Source organism: Triticum aestivum, chromosome 2B (assembly GCF_018294505.1).
Source record: "Triticum aestivum cultivar Chinese Spring chromosome 2B, IWGSC CS RefSeq v2.1, whole genome shotgun sequence".
Classification (NCBI taxonomy): domain Eukaryota; kingdom Viridiplantae; phylum Streptophyta; class Magnoliopsida; order Poales; family Poaceae; genus Triticum; species Triticum aestivum.
Window position 1 is genome coordinate 22,908,098 of NC_057798.1, and position 8,411 is coordinate 22,916,508.

Sequence of the window (8,411 nt, forward strand, 5' to 3'; positions counted from 1 at the left end):
GGGGGGGGAGACGAGGCGCCGAGTCGCTGAGCGGCTGGCCCGCGGCTTCTTCGCGCCAAAACAACTCGCCCCGGCGCCCCCGGGCGTCCCCCAGCGCGCCGGGTTTGGGCTGGGTCCGCCGGTGCTGTTTTCGGCCCAAGCCGACGAAAATCAGGCTCCTGGGGGCGCGACTGGACCGTTTTTTCGACGTCGGCGCGAAAAAATCGCCTGGGGAGGCTTTTCTGGGGGCGCGACTGAAGATGCCCTTAGGAGGCAGGGGCGAGAAGAGATTTTATTTTTTACACGGGCGAGAAGAGATTTGGAAGCGGATCGGCAGAGTTTTCGTCCGCCCCTCAATTTGCTAAAGGCAATTTTAGCGAGGGTTAGTTGTTATCTTCACGGTCAGATCTAAATAAATGAGTCTGATGGTAAGGCTCTAATTACTTCGTGTTGTTGTGTGTAATTTTTTTTTGCGAGGATTGTTGTGTGTATATTAGTGGGGTGCGCCTAAGAAAGAAAATGTTCTCTTATTTAATAGTAGTATAGATATAGATATAGATAAAACAACCAAAAATCCTGTAGAATTGAGATTGACATGACATTTCAATCATATATTTTTTTTATTCCCCTGTGTTTAGATTTCCGTGAATCAAAGAGGCTCTGAATAATAAAGACCGTGGAAGCTCAATGAAAAAACCATGTGATGTGTTTTCGGTCCTGAGGATAAACGATTGTATCCCCTTTTTTGATAGATTTTAAAAATATGTTATTTAAAATCAGTTCATATATGTAAAATTAAAACATTTATTACAATAAAAATGATCGTACTAGAAATCATATTTTTAGAAGCATGTATTAGAAAGAAACAGGCTGAATTTTTCTCCTGTGTGCGCGGTGTTTGGAGTCTGCGCCTTATCAGCATCCTCTAGCCTTCAAATAGTGTAGGTCAAGCTTTGTTTGACGACTCCGTTAGATGCATTTTTCAAGCCTTGAACGCTAAATGGTTGATTATTATAGTGATTTTATGATGACTTTGCTATACTTGCCCTTACTATAATTGTAATACTTGGGCGTGTTGGACGATAAACCTTTGTATTCGTGACATATTTTGTAGGCTATTGTATTTCTTATTAAACTAATAATTGTCCTTGCGTTGCAAGGGACTTAAATACTCGAATAGGTTATACCGTGATTTACTTGACAATATAAGTGTGATTTTGTACATAAATATTTACCGAATTCCCTGTTGGTGATATACCTACGTAAATGCATTTTAGGATTTTTTTTAATCACTTAGTTGGTTTATTACCAAAGGAAATATAATTTTTTTGTAGGGAAATATAAATTTATTTGATAAATCAATAAAAGATAGGACGATTAATACGATTGCCAGAAATGATGCTCGAACGATGAAAGGTTCGACGAGCACTCCGTTTGACAGAAAAAGGAACGCCATTTCTTCAAGAGAACTTTTCCTCTATGAAATAGTATATAGAGAGACTTTGGTAGTACTAGCTGATTACACGACACTCCCCTGGAAAAAAAAGTTGATTACACAACACCGGTGAATCGAGCGAGGGAAATCCACAGAAGGACAGACGTACGTACGTGCGTAAGTGCGTTGGTGAGCTCTTGAACATGTACCTGGCTCTTTGTTTTCATCTCTTCAATTTTCTGTTGTTGTGTTGTCATTCTTGCATTCAGCTCTTCTTAATAGCTATCTGCTGCTGATCTCACAGCTAGCGCCTGAGTTGCAAGCCTCTCTTCAAACTCTCCAATGTGTTCATGACTCCCCATGCTGGCAAGGGACGTGAAATGCTTGGAAACGCCCTTGAAAACCTCTGCAACAATCTACACATCTGTCTTTGACTCTTCACCTTCTGGTGGAGTTGCGCATTGCTTGTCTTTCATTTTCTTCTGTAATATGGTAGATGTGTTGTTGGCACGATGTTACAAACATAATATTTTGGGTGGCACATTACAATATGAAATCCAGAAATTGCAGTACGCTTGCGATTGAAATTGTAGGTTTCTGGTTTTTCTCATTACACTAGTAAATCAAACAGGATATGATGAACATTGTTGCCGCATGCTATGAAAAGATATAGTAATTTGCATGTACAAAGCTAGAGTGCTTCCCATATCGTGATAAGTTGCAATGTAGCTTCTAGAGCCAGTTTTATGGGGGGGCTTCTGCTACTTCTTGAGCTTTGATTTTTCCCTTGAAGAGGAAAGGGTGATGCAGCAATGTAGAGATAAGTATTTTTCACAGTTAAGAACCAAGGTATCAATCCAGTAGAAGGAACACATAAGTCTCCAATAACTGCACCTGCACAAATAACAAATACTTGCACCCAACACAATAAAGGGGTTGTCAATGCCTTCACGGTTACTTGCAAGGATGAGATTTGATAGTGGTAGATGTAAAAGATAAATAAAAGTGTGAAATAAAATAAAAGTAAATAAATCGCAGCAAGGTATTTTTTGGATTTTGATTTTATAGATCTAAAAATAATATGATAAAAGATAGACCCCGGGGCCATAGGTTTCACTAGAGGCTTCTCTCTCCAAAGAACCCATATGGTGGGTAAACAAATTACTGTGGAGCAATTAATAGAAAAGTGCATAGTTATGATGATATCCAAGTCAATGATCATGAACATAGGCATCAGGTCCATGACAAGTAGACTGATTTCTGTCTGCATCTACTACCATTACTCCACACATCGACCACTATGCAGCATGCATCTAGTGTATTAAGTTAACAAGAACGGAGTAACGCCTTATGTAAAATGACATGATGTAGAGGGATAGATCCAATCAATATGGTAAAAAACGTCTTTTTATCCTTAGTGGCAACAATACAAATACGTGTCTTGCTACCCTTTCTGTCACTGGGCGAGGACACTGCAAGATTGAACCCACTACAAAGCACCTCCATTTGTAAGAAAAATCAATCTAGTTGGCCAAACCAAATCAATAGATCAGAGAGAAATACAAAGTTATCTTAATCATGCATAAAATAGTTCAGAGAAGACTCAAATAATATTCATAGATAATTTGATCATAAACCCACAATTCATCGGATCTCAACAACCACACCGCAAATAAAGATTACATCAAATATATCTCCAAAAACATCGAGGCGAACATTGTATTGAAGATCAAAGAGAAAGAAGAAGCCATCTAGCTATTAGCTATGGACCCGTAGGTCTATGGTAAACTACTCACACATCATCAGAAGGGCGGCAAGGTTGATGAAGAACCCCTCCGTGATCGAATCCCCCTTCGGCAGAGTGCCGGCAAAGGCCCCAAGATGGGATCACACGAGAATAGAAGCTTGCGGCGGCGGAAAAGTATTTTTGGTGTGCCCCCTGGTGTACTAGGAATATTTGGATATTTATGGAGCTCAGATTAGGGTTAGAGGTGCCACGAGGGGCCCACAAGCCTAGGGGGCGGCCTCCCTAGGGCACGCCTCTAGGGCTTGTTGCTCTTCTGGCCTCCTCCCGAAGCTTCCTAGGTGTCTTCTGGTCCAAGAAAAATCCTCAAAAAGTTTCATTCCGTTTGGTATTGATTTTCTGTAGAAGACAAAAACAAGGAAAAAACAGCAACTGACACCTAGCACTAGGTTAATATGTTAGTCCCAAAAATGATATAAAATAGCACCATAATGCGTATAAAACATTCAAGATGGATAATATAATAGTGTGGAACAATAAAAAATTATAGATACGTTGGAGACGTATCAAGCATCCCCAAGCTTAATTCTTGCTCATCCTTAAGTAGGTAAATGACAAAAATAGAAATTTTGATGTGGAATGCTACCTAACATGTTTATCATGTAAGCTTTCTTATGGTGGCATGAATATTCAGATCCGTAAGATTCAAAACAAAAGTTTAATATTGACATAAGAGCAATAATACTTCAAGCATACTAATAAAGCAATCATGTCTTCTTAAAATATCATGGCTAAAGAAAGTTATCCCTACAAAATCGTATAATCTTGTCATGCTCTATCTTCGTCACACAAAGTATTTAACATGCACAACTGATGACCCACAAGGGATCTATCATAGTCCTTTCGATATGTAAGAGTGTCAAACCCAACGAGGAGCAGAAGGAAATGACAAGCGGTTTTCAGTAAGGTATTCTCTGCAAGCACTGAAATTATCGGTAACAGATAGTTTTGTGGTCAGGTAATTTGTAACGGGTAACAAGTAATAAAAGTAAATAAGGTGCAGCAATGTGGCCCAGTCCTTTTTGTAGCAAAGGACAAGCCTGGACAAACTCTTATATAAAGGAAAACGCTCCCAAGGACACATGGGAATTATCGTCAGGCTAGTTTTCATCACGCTCATATGATTCGCGTTCGTTACTTTGATAATTTGATATGTGGGTGGACCGGTGCTTGGGTACTGCCCTTCCTTGTACAAGCATCCCACTTGTGACTAACCCCTATTGCAAGCATCCGCAACTACAAAAGAAGTTTTAAGGTAAACCTAACCATAGCATGAAACATATGGATCCAAATCAGCCCCTTACGAAGCAACGCATAAACTAGGGTTTAAGCTTATGTCACTCTAGCAACCCATCATCTACTTATTACTTCCCAATGCCTTCCTCTAGGCCCAAACAATGGTGAAGTGTCATGTAGTTGGCATTCACATAACACCACTAGAGGAAAGACAACATACATCTCATCAAAATATCGAACGAATACCAAATTCACATGACTAGTTCTAGCAAGACTTCTCCCATGTCCTTAGGAACAAACATAACTACTCACAAATCATATTCATGTTCATAATCAGAGGGGTATTAATATGTATAAAGGATCTGAACATATGATCTTCCACCAAATAAACCAACTAGCATCAACTACAAGGAGTAATCAACACTACTAGCAACCCGCAGGTACCAATCTGAGGTTTTGGGACAAAGATTGGATACAAGAGATGAACTAGGGTTTGAGAGGAGATGATGCAGGTGAAGATGTTGATGGAGATTGACCCCCTCCCGATGAGAGGATCAATGGTGATGACGATTTCCCCCTCCCGGAGGGATGTTTCCCTGGTAGAATAGCTCTGCCGTAGCCCTGGATTGGTTTTGCTAGGTTCCGCCTCGTGGCGGCGGTGCTTCGTCCCGAAAGCTTGCTTCTGATTTTTTTCTCGGACGAAAGACTTCATATAGCAGAAGATGGGCACCAGAGGCCTGCCAGGGAGTCCACGAGACAGGGGGGGGCGCCCCCACCCTCGTGGATGGTGGGTGGACCCCCTCTAGTTGATTCTTTCGCCAGTATTTTTTATTAATTCCAAAAACTGCCTCCGTGAAGTTTCAGGACTTTTGGAGTTTGCAGAATAGGTCTCTAATATTTGCTCCTTTTCTAGCCCAGAATTCCAGCTGCCGGCATTCTCCCTCTTCATGTAAACCTTGTAAAATAAGAGAGAATAGGCATAAGTATTGTGACATAACGTGTAATAACAGCCCATAATGCAATAAATATCGATATAAAAGCATGATGCAAAATGGACGTATCAACTCCCCCAAGCTTAGATCTCGCTTGTCCTCAAGCGGAAGCCGATATCGAAAAATATGTCCACATGTTTAGAGATAGAGGTGTCGATAAAATAAAATACGAACATGAGGGCATCATGATCATTCTTATAACAGCAACATGTATATAAATTGTCATATGGTCTCTTATGCTAAAGTAACAATCTATTCACAATGTCAAGTATGAACCAGAAACTTCATTGAAAACTAACTGACTATGATCTTGGTCATTGAAGCAATTGCAATTTATCATAACATCGGAAAGAGTCAATATAAGAGCTTTTCAGCAAGTCCACATACTCAACTATCATTTAGTCTTTCACAATTGCTAACACTCACGCAATACTTATGGGTATGGAGTTTCAATCGGACATAGAGAAAGATAGGGGCTTATAGTGTTGCCTCCCAACCTTTTACCTCAAGGGTAATGTCAACAATAATAGTTCATGATAACTTACATCCAATTGGATATATATACCAGGATCTTTCCAACACAATGTGTTTGCCAAAGGATAAAATGTAAAAAGGAAAGGTGAAGATCACCATGACTCTTGCATAAGGTATAAGACAAGAATAGAAGATAGGCCCTTCGTAGAGGGAAGCAGAGGTTGTCATGTGCTTTTATGGTTGGATGCACGAAATCTTAATGCAAAAGAATGTCACTTTATATTGCCACTTGTGATATGGACCTTTATTATGTAGTTTGTCGCTTTTATTGCTTCCACATCACAAGATCGTATAAAGCTTATTTTCTCCACACTAATAAATCATACATATTTATAGAGCAATTTTTATTGCATGCAACAATGACAACTTACTTGAAGGATCTTACTCAATCCATAGGTAGGTATGGTGGACACTCATGGCAAAATTGGTTTTAAGGATATTTGGAAGCACAAGTAGTATCTCTACTTGGTGCAAAGAATTTGGCTAGCATGAGGGGGAAAGGCAAGCTCAACATGTTGGATGATCCATGAAAATATACTTTATTTCGGATATAAGAGAACATAACCCATTACGTTGTCTTCCTTGTCCAACATCAACTTTTTAGCATGTCATATTTTAATAAGTGCTCACAATCATAAAAGATGTCCAAGATAGTATATTTATATGTGAAAACCTCTCTTTCTTTATTACTTCCTATTAATTGCAATGATGACCAAAACTATGTTTTTCAACTCTCAACAACTTTTATTCATCATACTCTTTTATATGTGAAGTCATTACTCTCCATAAGATCCATATGATCTTTTTAGTTCTTTTTATTCTTTCTCTTCTCTTTTATTTTTATTCCCTCAAGATCATAGCAAGATAATCAAGCCCTTGACTCAAAACTAATCTTTATTATATAAAGCTCAAGGACTCGATTACTATAGAAGGATCATAAAGGAAAACTCAAAACTAGATCATACTAAAACTTTATTCTACTAGATCAAGATATTACCAAAAGGATCGAACTAAGAAAAACGGTAAAGATAGGAGTGTGATGGCGATACGATACCGGTGCACCTCCCCCAAGCTTGGCAGTTGCCAAGGGGAGTGTCCATACCCAATACTTAGTTCTCCTTCTTCGGAGGTGGTGATGTGATATTCTTGGTGATGATGCCCCTCGGGTTACGATTCTCTTCCTTGAGATTATTGACTTGTTGCTTGAGGTCCATTATTTCCTTACGGGGCTTACCCGTGACGGCTAAAGCTCCTTTCACCCAAGGATGCTGCATAGCTGCGGGAGAACAAGTAAGACTCTTTTTCATATTTTCATCAGAGAGAAATTTAACATTGGAGGGGATGACCGAGTTTGGAATAGCAGAGCTCTGTAGTTCCCCCATCATGAATCCGGCTCAGAAACGGGAAGTAACTTCTTGATCCTCCTCCATGGCATCTATCCTTTTCAAATCGGCCTCCATCTCTTCCTCCGTTGATGGCCCAAAGTGGTCAGCATCACTGTTTGCTCTTGGTCCCGGTGTTGGATGAGACACCCAGCTCTCCCCGACTGACTTTTGAGAAGACATCTTGCTCTAATCTGCGGCAGAAACAACTCGAAACAAAAACAGAGGATATTTGCATGGTACGGTGGTCAAAACCTTCGGGAGATTATATAATGAATTTTTAACAACCAAAATAAGTATCGTGCAAGAAAACGGAGTCCGGAGGGCACACGAGAGGCCCACGAGGAAGGGGCGTGCCCTCACCCTCGTGGATGCCTCGTGTCCCTTTCAGACTACTTCTTATTTTCCTATTTTCTTAAATATTCCAAAACGGTGGAAAATTACCATTAGAACTGTTTTGGAGTCGGTTTACTTACCGTACCACATACCTATTCCTTTTCGGAGTCTGAAACGTTCTGGAAAGTGTCCCTTATATATTCCTCTGGGGTTACGGTCTCAATAACATTAGTTTCAACATTTATTGGATTATCTGAGATATAATGTTTGATTCTTCGACTGTTCACTGATACGTCCATTTTGCATCATGCTTTTATATCAATATTTATTGCATTATGGGCTGTTATTACGCATTATATCTCAATACTTATGGTTATTCTCCCTTATTTTACAAGGTTTACCATGAAGAGGGGGAATGCCGACAGCTGGAATTCTGGCTGGAAAAGGAGCAAACATTGGAAACCTATTCTGCACAGCTCCAAAAGTCCTGAAACTCCATGAAACAACTGTTTTGAATTAATAAGAACTTTTGAGCGAAAGAAATACGCTAGGGGGCCCACACCCTGTCCAGAAGACAGGGGGCGCCCCCCTATAGGGCCGCCCCTATCTCCTGGGCCCCCTGGTGGGCCTCCGGCGTCCATCTTCTGCTATATCATCACTTTTACCCTGGAAAAATCATGGGCAAGCTTACGGGACGAAACGCCGCCGCCATG